Here is a 12,880-nt window from a genome sequence, read left to right as displayed (position 1 = left end):
GCTTTGGGGATGACCAGTGAGATATACCTCCTGGAGCGCGTGCTATGGGTGGGTGTTGCTATGGTGACCAGTGAGTGAAGGCGGCCTAGCAAAGACTTATAGATGACCTGGAGCCAGTGGGTTTGGCGACGAATATGTAGCGAGGGCCAGCCGATGAGAGCATACAGGTCACAGTGGTGGGTGGTATATGGGGCTTTGGTGACAAAACGGATGGAACTGTGATAGACTGCATCCAGTTTGCTGAGTCGAGTGTTGGAGGCTATTTTGAAAATGACATCGCCGAAGTCAAGGATCGGTAGGATAGTCAGTTTTACGAGAGTATGTTTGGCAGCGTGAGTGAAAGAGGCTTTGTTTGCGAAATAGGAAGCCGATTCTAGATTTAATTTTGGATTGGAGATGCTTAATATTAGTCTGGAAGGAGAGTTTGCAGTCTAGCCAGACACCTAGGTATGTTTTGTTGTCCACATATTCTAAGTCAGAAACGTCCAGAGAAGCGATGCTGGACAGGCGGGTAGTGATCGGTTGAAGAGCATACATTTAGTTTTACTAGCGTTTAACCTGTTAGGGTATAGGGGGCAGTATTTTCACGGCTGGATAAAAAAATGTACCCGATTTAATCTGGTTACTAATCCTACCCAGTAACTACAATATGTATATACTTATTATATATGGATAGAAAACACCCTAAAGTTTCTAAAACTGTTTGAATGGTGTCTGTGTATAACAGAACTCATTTGGCAGGCAAAACCCTGAGACAGATTCTGACAGGAAGTGGATACCTGATGTGTTGAATTGACTTTAAGCCTATACCATTGAAAAACAAAGGGACTGAGGAATATTTTGGCACTTCCTATTGCTTCCACAAGATGTCCCCAGCCTTTACAAAGTGTTTTGAGTCTTCTACTCTGAGATCTGACTGAAGAAGAGCCTTGGAACGGTGATGGCCCATTAGACACCTTGCGCACGAGTTGATGGTGGGTACTCTCATTCCGAAACGTTTTAAAAGAGAACCCAATGGTCCGCCTTGAATTTTATTCATGTTCTGGATAAAAAAGGCCCTAATGATTTATGCGATACAACGTTTGACATGTTTGAACGAACGTAAATACATTTTTTCCGTTCGTTCGTGAAGTGAAGTCCGGCTGGCTTAGATCATGTGCTAACAACACGGAGGTTTTTGGACATAAATGATGAGCTTTTTTGAACAAAACTACATTCGTTATGGACCTGGGATTCTTTGGAAGTGACATCTGATGAAGAGAATCAAAGGTAATGGATTATTTACATAGTATTTTCGATTTTAGATCTCTCCAACATGGCGGTTAGTCTGTATCGCAATGTGAATTTTTCTGGGCGCAGTGCTCAGATTATTGCAAAGTGTGATTTCCCAGTAAGGTTAATTTTAAATCTGGCAAGTCCATTGCGTTCAAGAGATGTAAATCTATAATTCTTTGAATGACAATATAATATTTTACCAATGTTTTCTAATATTAATTAATTATTTTGTTGTGATGACTTGACTGCCGGTATTGGAGGGAAACGATTTCCAGAACATCAACGCCATAGTAAAACACTGTTTTTAGATATAAATATGAACTTGATAGAACTAAAAATGCATGCATTGTCTAACATAATGTCCTAGGAGTGTCATCTGATGGAGATTGTCAAAGGTTAGTGCATAATTTTAGCTGATTTTATGGTTTTGGTGACGCCTGTCTTTGAATTGACAATACAATACACACAGCTATTGTCAATGTACTCTCCTAACATAACCTAACTTTATGCTTTCGCCGTAAAACCTTTTTGAAATCGGAAAACGTGGTTAGATTAAGGAGATGTTTATCTTTCAAAGGGTGCCAGATAGTTGTATGTTTGAAAAACTTGAATTTTGACATTTATTTGGTTTCAAATTTGCCGCTCTTGAAATGCACCTGCTGTTGATAGGGTGCGCCACGGGTGGCACGCTAACGTCCCACATAGCCCAAAGAAGTTAAGAGCAGTTGGAGGCCACGGGTGGAGTGTTGTATGGCATTGAAGCTCGTTTGGAGGATTGTTAACAGTGTCCAAAGGGCCAGATGTATACAGAATGGTGTCATCTGCGTAGAGGTGGATCAAGGAATCACACGCAGCAAGAGCAACATCGTTGGTATATATAGAGAAAAGAGTCGGTCCGAGAATTGAACCCTGTGGTACCTCCATAGAGACTGCCAGAGGTCCGGACAACAGGCCCTTCGATTTGACACACTGAACTCTGAGAAGTAGTTGGTGAACCAGGCGAGTCAGTCATTTGAGAAACCAAGGCTATTGAGTCTGCCAATAAGAATACGGTGATTGACAAAGTCGAAAGCCTTGGCCAGGTTGATGAAGACAGCTGCACAGTACTGTCTTTTATCGATGGCGGTTATGATATCGTTTAGTACCTTGAGCGTGGCTGAGGTGCACCTGTGACCACCTCGGAAAGTGGATTGCACAGCAGAGAAGGTACGGTGGGATTCAAAATGGTCAGTGATCTGTTTGTTAACTTGACTTTCGAAGACTTTAGAACGGCAGGGCAGGATGGATATAGGTCTGTAATAGTTTGGGTCTAGAGTGTCAGCCCCTTTGAAGAGGGGGATGACCGCGGAAGCGTTCCAATCTTTAGGAATCTTGGACGATACTAAAGAGAAGTTGAACAGACTAGTAATGGGGTTGCCACAATGGCGGCGGATCATTTTAGAAAGAGAGGGTCCAGATTGTCTAGCCCAGCTGATTTGTACGGGTCCAGGTTTTGCAACTCTTTCAGAACATCAGCTATCTGGATTTGGGTGAAGGAGAATATGGGGAGGCTTGGGGAAGTAGCTGCGGGGAGCTGTTGGCCGGGGTTGGGGTAGCCAGGAGGAAAGCATGGCCAGCCGTAGAGAATTGCTTCTTGAAATTCTCGATTATCGTGGAGTTATTGGTGGTGACAGTGTTTCCTAGCCTCAGTGCAGTGGGCAGCTGGGAAGAGGTGCTCTTATTCTCCATGGACTTTACAGTGTCCCAAAACTTTTTGGAGTTAGAGCTACAGGATGCAAATTTCTGTTTGAAAAAGCTAGCCTTTGCTTTCCTAACTGACTGTGTGTATTGGTTCCTGACTCTCTGAAAGTTGCATATCGCGGAGACTATTCTATGTTTTTGTGCTGGTCGAGGGCAGTCAGGTCTGGAGTGAACCAAGGGCTATATCTGTTCTTAGTTCTACATTTTTTGAAAGGGGCATGCTTATCTGAGGTGGTGAGGAAATTACAATTAAAGAACAACCAGGCATCCCCTACTGACGGGATGAGGTCATTATCCTTCCAGGATACCCGGGCCAGGTCGATTAGAAAGGCCTGCTTGCAGAAGTGTTTTAGGGAGCGTTTGACAGTGATGAGGGGTGGTCGTTTGACCGCAAACCCATAACGGATGCAGGTAATGAGACAGTAATCGCTGAGATCCTGATTGAAAACAGCAGAGGTATTTGGAGGGCAAGTTGGTCAGGATAATATCTATGAGGGTGCCCATGTTTACAGATTTAGGGTTGTACCTGGTGGGTTCCTTGATAATTTGTGTGAGATTGAGGGCATCTAGTTTGGATTGTAGGACAGCCGGGGTGTTAACCTCACTAGGGTAGGGGGCACTATTTTCACCTCTGGATGAAAAGCGTGCCAAAGTAAGTTTAGATTTGGATAGAAAACACTCTACAGTTTCCAAAACTGTTAAAATAATGTCTGTGAGTATAACAGAACTGATATGACAGGCGAAAACCTGAGTAAAATCCATCCAGGAAGTGGGATTTTGTTGTTGTTGTAGTGTTCCATTGACTGCCTATACAGATTCCATTGACTTAGGTCTCAAATTGCACTTCCTATGGCTTCCACTAGATGTCAACTGTCTTTAGAAATGGTTTCAGGCTTGTATTCTGAAAAATGAGAGTGTAAGACCACTCTGAATGAGTGGACCATTCAGTGTCCCAGAGATTTTTCATGCGCGAGATCGAGTGCGCGCCTTTCTTGTTTACCTTTTATATTGAAGACGTTATTGTCCGGTTGAAATGTTCTATATTATTTAGGCTAAAAACAACCTGAGGATTGATTATCAACATCGTTTGACATGTTTCTATGAACTTTACTGATACTTTTCTGATTTTTCGTCTGGCTGTTGTGATTGCCTTTGAGCCTGTGGATTACTGAACAAAACGCATGAACAAAACGGAGGTTTTTGGATATAGAGAGACTTTATCGAACAAAACAAACATTTATTGAGTAAATGGGAGTCTTGTGAGTTGCAACGATATGAAGATCATCAAAAGTAAGTGATTCATTTTATCTCTATTTCTGACTTGTGAAACTCCTCCACTTGGCTGGTAACTGTCTGTAATGATTTGTCTGCTGGGCGCTGTTCTCAGATAATCGCATGGGATGCTTTCGCCGTAAAGCCTTTTTGAAATCTGACACCGTGGTTTGATTAACAAGAAGTTAATCTTTAAACCGATGTATAACACTTGTATGTTTAATGAATTCTTATAATGAGTATTTCTGTTTTTAAATTTGGTGCTCTGCAATTTCACTGGATGTTTGCCATGTGGGATGGTAGCGTCCCACACCCCCTAGAGAGGTTAAGCATATCCCAGTTTAGGTCACCTAACAGAACAAACTCTAAAGATAGATGGGGGCCAATCAATTCACATATGGTGTCCAGGGCACAGATGGGAGCTGAGGGGGGTCTGTAACAGGCGGCAACAGTGAGAGACTTATTTCTGGAGAGATTCATTTTTTTAATTAAAAGCTCGAACTGTTTGGGCTTAGACCTGGAAAGTATGATAGAACATTGCAGGCCATCTCTGCAGTAGATTGCAACTCCTCTCATTTTGATGGAAAATGTTGTAGTAGGGGATGGAAATTTCAGAATTTTTGGTGACCTTCCAAAGCCAGGATTCAGACACGGCAAGGACATCAAGGTTGGCGGAGTGTGCTAAAGCAGTGAGTAAAACAAACTGAGGGAGGAGGCTTCTGATGTTAACATGCATGAAACCAAGGCTTTTACGGTTACAGAAGTCAACAAATGAGAGCGCCTGGGGACACACAGGGCCTGGGATAACCTCTACATCACCAGAGAAGTAGGATGAGGGTACAGCTAAAGGATTTCAGAACTGGTCGGCTCCCTCCAGTCAGGTTACGTTGACGACTGGCTCCCTCCAGTCAGGTTACGTTGACGACTGGCTCCCTCCAGTCAGGTTACGTTGACGACTGGCTCCCTCCAGTCAGGTTACGTTGACGACTGGCTCCCTCCAGTCAGGTTACGTTGACGACTGGCTCCCTCCAGTCAGGTTACGTTGACGACTGGCTCCCTCCAGTCATTTGTGTGTTTTAATTATTTAATCAAATAGCATGCTTAAAGCATCAGACAAGTTCAGTACATATAGTTGATTTTATAAAAACACATGGGGCGATTTGTAGAAAGAACAGATGACTCTTGGTTGACCAAGATTTATTTTATTTGGGGACAGCACTAGAACATGATTTTGGGGCTCCCGAGTGGCGCAGCGGACACTGCATCTCAGTACTTGAGGCTTCACTACAGACACCCTGGTTCAAATCCAGGCTGTATCACAAACGGCCGTGATTTGGAGTCCCATAGGGCGGCGCACAATTGGCCCAGTGTTGTCCGGGGTAGGCAGTCATTGTAAATAAGAATTTGTTCTTAACTGACTTGCCTAGTTAAATAAAGGTTACATTTAAATACATTTAAAAAATAGAGTTTCATGACAAACCATTTTTTACAAATCCGGCAAGGCACCAATTTTGAGAAGGGTTTAAAACAAAGGTTTCAAACCAATTCATGAATGTAATTGAATCTAGGTATGTCTTGCCTTTAATGTAATAGCATGAAAAACAATTGGCTGAATATTATGCAATGACTTATCAACAGCTCTAATAATTTGCCTCCACAGGAAATCTACACTGGCAGTTATAGAATATACTATATAGCCTAGAAACCTGGTTAAACTATCATTATGACATCATGGATGAATTCTAGAATATACTATATAGCCTAGAAACCTGGTTAAACTATCATTATGACATCATGGATGAATTCTAGAATATACTATATATCCTAGAAACCTGGTTAAACTATCATTATGACATCATGGATGAATTCTAGAATATACTAGATATCCTAGAAACCTGGTTAAACTATCATTATGACATCATGGATGAATTCTAGAATATACTAGATATCCTAGAAACCTGGTTAAACTATCATTATGACATCATGGATGAATTCTAGAATATACTATATATCCTAGAAACCTGGTTAAACTATCATTATGACATCATGGATGAATTCTACAATATACTATTTAGCCTAGAAACCTGGTTAAACTATCATTATGACATCATGGATGAATTCTAGAATATACTATATATCCTAGAAACCTGGTTAAACTATCATTATGACATCATGGATGAATTCTAGAATATACTATATATCCCAGAAACCTGGTTAAACTATCATTATGACATCCTGGATGAATAAATTTGAGTGGTTACACCCCTCCTTCCCCCATCCCTCAGCTGTTTACCAAACCAAGCCTCTGGGCAGCCATTTTGTTACTGTTGAAAAAAAACACACAACCCAGCAATCTGCAGTTCATACAACAACAAAGCTGTCATTCCACCACTGTTTTGGTTATAAGATGACTATGGGGTTGGAGAAATGTAACTACTTTCAAATTCATAGACAGACCTATGGATGCAAGGACTGACCATCCATGATATCAACAATATAGTTTTAACCATGTTGAGGCTATACAGTGTTGGTTTACATTTCTAAACATTGGAGTAAAAAAAAGCTTATTTGGGGTTCTGATGGGGTACAACAGTTGAACTAAGCTCATGAGACATGTGTTATATTCTTCAAGAATCAATGGCTACAAATTATTAATTTAAAAGTCACAATATGGATGTAGCTATTGCATATTTCCGCTTTAACACCACACATCAGTTCAACAACTGCAGAGTTTGTGCCTCTGTATTTAAGACAGTACTTACTAGTGTTAATCAGGGAACGGTTTCTCAAAACCATCTTATGGCTAAGTTCACCGTTAGAACCATTGGACGCCTTAAGATGCGTTTGGGAAACCGGGCCCAGATGTCCAGAGCCCTCCTCTTCTTCCACCTCCTTTTTCGATGTGACAGTGATCTCCCCCTCTTCCTCTTTCACTCCATAAACTGCATCCTCCTCTTCTTTTACTGTAACATCCTCCTCCTCTTTCACTCTGAAGGCGTCTTTTTCTTCTTTCACAGTAATGGCCTCACCCTCTACTTCTTGTTTTACTGTAATATCCTCCTCCTCTTTCACTCTGAACGCGTCTTTTTCTTCTTTCACAGTAATGGCCTCACCCTCTACTTCTTGTTTTACTGTAACATCCTCCTCCTCTTTCACTCTGAACGCGTCTTTTTCTTCTTTCACTGTAACGGCCTCACCCTCTACTTCTTGTTTTACTGTGACATCCTCATCCTCTTTCACTCTGAACGCGTATTTTTCTTCTTTCACAGTAACGGCCTCACCCTCTACTTCTTGTTTTACTGTGATGTTCTCTTCTTTAGCAGGAGAGTAGCTCAGTGACCGCATGGTCGGGGATGTTAGCTAGCTAGGCTAATGCTAACTTAACCAGCCCGCTAGCTGAATAATAACAAGAACACCGTAAATATGAAATTAAATCTGATAACTAACTAGACGACAGAAGTGGGTTTAAAACACAGTGGCTAATATACACTAACGCGTCTAAAGAGTTTTATTGGTTCGGCTATTTTGTCTAGCAAGCTACCGAGGTGGCTGACGAACTGTTGCTGCTGTTGAAAGAAGCGTTCCGTCCACTAGATTATACGTCACACCAACAGCATTACCTTAAATTCCCAGACCGCCATCTGCTGACTGGAGTGGGTAACGCAGTTCAGTAAAATGTTTATTTTTTATTTTCAGACAAGTTAAAGTGTAGGAAGCATGAGTTTTTACTCACCAGTGTAACAACACAGTGTGGTTAAAGACTTAGTAACTTAGTTGTAGTCACGATATGGTTACCTATAAGTACAAACAGTTATGTTTTTGCATTATTACAAATGTATTAACTTATTTCGGGAAATCTTCTAAACTACCCACAATGCACTATTTTCCAACGTCATATGTATTATCAACTCTATGCTACCGAGTTTGTATGCCAGTGTAACGGTGTAATGAAGTTACATTTAAAAAATGTATTTAACCTTTACTTAACCAGGCAAGCCAGCTAAGGACAAATTCTTATTTACAATGACGGCCAAACCCCTGCCAAACCCTAACCCAGACATGCTGGGCCACTGTGCGTTGCCCTGTGGGACGCCCAATCCCGGCTTGGTATGATACAACCTAGTTTTGAACCAGGGTCTGTAGTGATGCCTCTAGCACTGAGATGCAGGGCCTTAGACTGCTGCTCGTGTGTTTACATTACATTCAGTGATAAAGGTATGGGATTCTGGGTAATCCACAGCAGATTTACGGAGAATTTGAAAAATTGGGTGGTCCTGTGATAGAAATGTATAAAGTAGACATTAGATCATAAAATCCACCTTTTACATCATAAATTAGCAATTTATGTTTTAGTAACTTCTGTTGTTGGTTTGGCCTCTCTTTATATGTTATTTGCCGAATCTTAGTTTTCCATGTGGGTTTTATACTAAAGTTCCCTCTTTCAAGTTGGTAGCAAACTGAAAAATGCATCTTCTTTAGGAGTGCTATTTATATCCTGATCATTCATCCACACTGCATCTTCTTTAGGAGTGCTATTTATATCCTGATCATTCATCCTCACTGCATCTTCTATAGGAGTGCTATTTATATCCTGATCATTCATCCACACTGCATCTTCTATAGGAGTGCTATTTATATCCTGATCATTCATCCTCACTGCATCTTCTATAGGAGTGCTATTTATATCCTGATCATTCATCCACACTGCATCTTCTATAGGAGTGCTATTTATATCCTGATCATTCATCCACACTGCATCTTCTATAGGAGTGCTATTTATATCCTGATCATTCATCCCCACTGCATCTTCTATAGGAGTGCTATTTATACCCTGATCATTCATCCACACTGCATCTTCTATAGGAGTGCTAATTATATCCTGATCATTCATCCACACTGCATCTTCTATAGGAGTGCTATTTATATCCTGATCATTCATCCACACTGCATCTTCTATAGGAGTGCTATTTATATCCTGATCATTCATCCTCACTGCATCTTCTATAGGAGTGCTATTTATATCCTGATCATTCATCCACACTGCATCTTCTATAGGAGAGCTATTTATATCCTGATCATTCATCCTCACTGTATCTTCTATAGGAGTGCTATTTATATCCTGATCATTCATCCTCACTGCATCTTCTATAGGAGTGCTATTTATATCCTGATCATTTATCCACACTGCATCTTCTATAGGAGTGCTATTTATATCCTGATCATTCATCCTCACTGCATCTTCTATAGGAGTGCTATTTATATCCTGATCATTCATCCACACTGCATCTTCTATAGGAGTGCTATTTATATCCTGATCATTCATCCTCACTGCATCTTCTATAGGAGTGCTATTTATATCCTGATCATTCATCCTCACTGCATCTTCTATAGGAGTGCTATTTATATCCTGATCATTCATCCACACTGCATCTTCTATAGGAGTGCTATTTATATCCTGATCATTCATCCACACTGCATCTTCTATAGGAGTGCTATTTATATCCTGATCGTTCATCCACACTGCATCTTCTATAGGAGTGCTATTTATATCCTGATCGTTCATCCACACTGCATCTTCTATAGGAGTGCTATTTATATCCTGATCATTCATCCACACTGCATCTTCTATAGGAGTGCTATTTATATCCTGATCATTCATCCACACTGCATCTTCTATAGGAGTGCTATTTATATCCTGATCATTCATCCACACTGCATCTTCTATAGGAGTGCTATTTATATCCTGATCATTCATCCACACTGCATCTCCTTTAGGAGTGCTATTTATATCCTGATCATTCATCCACACTGCATCTTCTATAGGAGTGCTATTTATATCCTGATCATTCATCCTCACTGCATCTTCTATAGGAGTGCTATTTATATCCTGATCATTCATCCACACTGCATCTTCTATAGGAGTGCTATTTATATCCTGATCATTCATCCACACTGCATCTTCTATAGGAGTGCTATTTATATCCTGATCATTCATCCACACTGCATCTTCTATAGGAGAGCTATTTATATCCTGATCATTCATCCACACTGCATCTTCTTTAGGAGTGCTATTTATATCCTGATCATTCATCCACACTGCATCTTCTATAGGAATGCTATTTATATCCTGATCATTCATCCACACTGCATCTTCTATAGGAGTGCTATTTATATACTGATCATTCATCCACACTGCATCTTCTATAGGAGTGCTATTTATATCCTGATCATTCATCCACACTGCATCTTCTATAGGAGTGCTATTTATATCCTGATCATTCATCCTCACTGCATCTTCTATAGGAGTGCTATTTATATCCTGATCATTCATCCACACTGCATCTTCTATAGGAGTGCTATTTATATCCTGATCATTCATCCTCACTGCATCTTCTATAGGAGTGCTATTTATATCCTGATCATTCATCCACACTGCATCTTCTTTAGGAGTGCTATTTATATCCTGTCACTACTGATCATTCATCTGGGGCCTCCTTCCATTCTGGTTAGGCCAGTTTGCGCTGTTCTGTGAAGGAAGTAGTACACAGCATTGTACGAGATCTTCAGATTCTTGGCAGTTTCTCGCATGGAATAGCCTTCATTTCTCAGAAATAGAATAGACTAACAAGTTTCAGAAGAAAATGATTTGTTTCTGGCCATTTTGAGCCTGTAATCGAACTTACAAATGCTGATGCTCCAGATACTCAACTAGTCTAAAGAAGGCCAGTTTTATTGCTTCATTAATCAGAACAACAGTTTTCAGCTGTGCTAACATAATTGCAAAAGGGTTTTCTAATGATCAATTAGCCTTTTAAAATGATAAACTTGGAGAATATAAAATATAGAATATATTTTGATTTGTTTAACACTTTTGTTGGTTACTACATGATTCCATATGAGTTATTTCATAGTTTTGATATCTCCACTATTATTCTACAATGTAGACAATAGATAAAATAAAGAAAAAACATTGAATTTGGAGGTGTGTCCAAACAATTGACCGGTACTGAATATGCATTGTGGAGGAGAACTGATCTTAGATCTGTACAAAGGCATAACATCTACAGCAGGAACAACTGTCTGTGTTAAAAGGCCCAGCTGGATTGAATTTAGCTATTTAAAATCACATATTTGAATGTCAAATGATTTGTTCTGTTTGTCAATACAAGACAGGGTCTGTGGAGGCTTGGCCTATTAGTGGTAGATTTGGGGGAGAATTTGAGTTGGAATAGTGATAGATTTTTGGAGGGACCCTTGTCACTACAGCCAATCAGTGAGCAGCATCCCTTCCCCCACACCGTAGGCAGTTCTGTTACTCACAACACTTCACCTGCTTTCCTCAACAATGGAAAAGCCCACTGAACTAAAGCCTTGTCATTTCAGATATTTTTTAAAAGATTGGGGAATTTTTTACAATTAGGAAATAATATGTCATGTTTTACTCGTACCTCAGCCAGCATTGTGAATGGTTAGGAAATAATATTTCATGTTTTACTCGTACCCCAACCAGCATTGTGAATGGTTAGGAAATAATATTTCATGTTTTACTCGTACCTCAGCCAGCATTGTGAATGGTTAGGAAATAATATGTCATGTTTTACTCGTACCTCAGCCAGCATTGTGAATGGTTAGGAAATAATATGTCATGTTTTACTCGTACCCCAGCCAGCATTGTGAATGGTTAGGAAATAATATGTCATGTTTTACTCGTACCCCAGCCAGCATTGTGAATGGTTAGGAAATAATAGGTCATGTTTTACTCGTACCTCAGCCAGCATTGTGAATGGTTAGGAAATAATCTATAATGTTTTACTCGTACCTCAGCCAGCATTGTGAATGGTGTCTGAGGCTGTGACATACTAGACCATGGCAGTAAATCTAATAATCCTTATGTGTGAGGGTGCGTGTCCATGATAGTGATATAAAATATATGTCATAGTTTCCTTTTTCATGATCACAATCTAGTGAAACCCGAACCCTCCAAGATCCCCCCCGCCACAGTTCCCCAATAGCTGTTCCTCAACCCTCCAAGATCCCCCCCACAGTTCCCCAATAGCTGTCCCTCAACCCTCCAAGATCCCCCCACAGTTCCCCAATAGCTGTCCCTCAACCCTCCAAGATCCCCCCACAGTTCCCCAATAGCTGTCCCTCAACCCTCCAAGATCCCCCCACAGTTCCCCAATAGCTGTTCCTCAACCCTCCAAGATCCCCCCACAGTTCCCCAATAGCTGTCCCTCAACCCTCCAAGATCCCCCCCACAGTTCCCCAATAGCTGTCCCTCAACCCTCGAAGATCCCCCCACAGTTCCCCAATAGCTGTTCCTCAACCCTCCATGATCCCCCCACAGTTCCCCAATAGCTGACCCTCAACCCTCCAAGATCCCCCCACAGTTCCCCAATAGCTGTTCCTCAAGCCTCCAAGATCCCCCCACAGTTCCCCAATAGCTGTCCCTCAACCATTCGAGACCCCTCCCACAGTCCCCCCTAATAGAAAAAGACAATTAATTCCATTCCCCACCCCCAAGAACCCCCCAATGCACCAACAACCAACGGAATGAACTAAAGAGAAAAAAGGAAAAGACAGAAGAAAACAG

This window comes from Salmo trutta, chromosome 17 (genome assembly GCF_901001165.1).
Source record: "Salmo trutta chromosome 17, fSalTru1.1, whole genome shotgun sequence".
Taxonomy (NCBI): domain Eukaryota; kingdom Metazoa; phylum Chordata; class Actinopteri; order Salmoniformes; family Salmonidae; genus Salmo; species Salmo trutta.
This window is presented reverse-complemented; position numbering follows the sequence as displayed.